At 40.9% G+C, this 1,859-nt stretch overlaps 1 pseudogene; it reads right to left on the bottom strand.

Annotated features, from left to right (window-relative positions):
• Positions 1-1,096: 1,096 nt before the first annotated feature.
• LOC140524361 (transcription elongation factor SPT4-A-like) lies at positions 1,097-1,451 on the bottom strand (annotated as a pseudogene).
• Positions 1,452-1,859: the final 408 nt, after the last annotated feature.

Genomic DNA, 1,859 nt, shown 5'->3' on the forward strand with positions numbered 1-1,859 from the left:
GCAGACCAGCAATGACGACTTAAAACCTCATAGAATTGCCTGGGTTAAGTGATTTATTTGCCTAGGATCTCACTTCCAGTCTGTGGTATAGGTGGAACTTGAATCCATCAGATCTTTTTACCTCTGAGTCCAGTTCTTTATCCACTGTCCTACAGAGCCACAAAACAAAAGGATGATGAGAGAAAGAGGTGAGGAACGAGAGAAAGGGAGAGAGGGAGAGGAAGAGGAAGACAGAGATAGAGGGAGATATATATATATATATATAGATATTATATCATATTATCTATCTATCTATTTATCTATCTATCTATCTATCTATCTATCTATCTATCTATCTATCTATAGAGAGAGGCAGACAGAAAGACAGACAGACAGAGAGAGAGAGACAGAGAGAGAGAGAGAGAGAGAGAGAAAGAGAGAGAGAGAGAGAGAGAGAGAGAGAGACCTATTAGGGCAGGGAGAAGATAAAAGGCTTTGGGTAGGGAGGAGCACCTGAGCAGTAATTTGAAAGAAGCTACTGGTTTTATGAATTAGAGGTGAGTAGGGAATTCAGAGAAAGACAGTGACAAAGACAGGAGAATAGAGAAAGAGATAGAGAGAGCAAGAGAAGTGGAGAAGAAAAGAGAGACAGAGAGACAGCCAGAGAGAGAAAAGAGAGAGAAGAGGGGAAAAAAGTGAGGGAAAATGGAAGAATCAAGGATGACTTTGAGGTTACTCTTTGGTAACTGGAAGTATGGTGATGCCAACAATGGAAGGAAGGATAGGATTTTTTTTTTGACTGAAAGAGATCACAGTTATTATTATCCTCTGACCCACACACAACCCAAGTCTAGTGCTCATGATGGGATAAACAGTACCTAACCTCAACATTTCCATAATCTTATGAATCCAACCCTCTTTCAACAATCCAGAATCCAATGTTCCTGCAGTCAGTCATTATTGCTCTTGATATCCTTCAAAGGCTGGAGAATGGAGGGTAGGCAGGAAAATGAGTAGTGTTCTATCAGTTCTCCAGGCAAAAAACTCAAAAAACTCAACTTGACAGATAGGGGTCAAGAGCAGAGGGGGTTCACTTGTCTTCATTGCTTGTGGTTAGCTAAGTCTTTATTGCTGTATTTCTGGATTTGTAGACCACACCTCTGCTCTTCAGTTCCTGAACAATTTCTTGAGGCAGGTGGCCAGTGACAGACGTGGCATAAACCCCAGGATTGAAGGTACTGACTTGCTTCCATTTAGAGACCCAACTGTCCTCCTGACTTATCATTGCAATGATCCCATCAAAAAAAAGAGCTTGTATAGTCACATGCCATCTCTTGGTTACCTTTCATCTGTAGGTATGAGTTGCAATTAGCACAGCTATCATACTCAAATAAGTCTATGGTCTTGACCAAAGAACAGAGAAGACAAGCTCTCAGATGATGCAAATCCTTGGGAACTGTCTCCAATGTCATCGCTGCTGCTGGGAGCTGGAGGACACCTCATCAACCACTGCCCATAATGTTCCTCTGTCTAGTTCTCCACATACCATACCAGAAGTATTCCAGGATTTTTTTTGAAGATAAAATGAATTCCATTTTAATGATGTTGAATTTGAGACTTCTGTGAGTCATTCAGATGAAAGTAAATATGTAGCAGACAGTAAAATGGGTCTTGAGTTCAGGACAAATACTAGAACTCTATGACTTGGGAGTCATCTATATAGAGATGATAATTGAACCCATGGAAATGATGAGATTACCAAGAAAAAGAGAAGAGTTGAAGATAGAGCCTTCTTCAGGATTGCTTACAATGAGGGGGTTGGAAGAGGGTCAAACTTACTGAAGGAGACTAAACAGGAATTGTCAGAGAGGCAGAAGGAG

The sequence above is a fragment of the Notamacropus eugenii genome, chromosome 1 (genome assembly GCF_028372415.1).
Source record: "Notamacropus eugenii isolate mMacEug1 chromosome 1, mMacEug1.pri_v2, whole genome shotgun sequence".
Lineage (NCBI taxonomy): Eukaryota > Metazoa > Chordata > Mammalia > Diprotodontia > Macropodidae > Notamacropus > Notamacropus eugenii.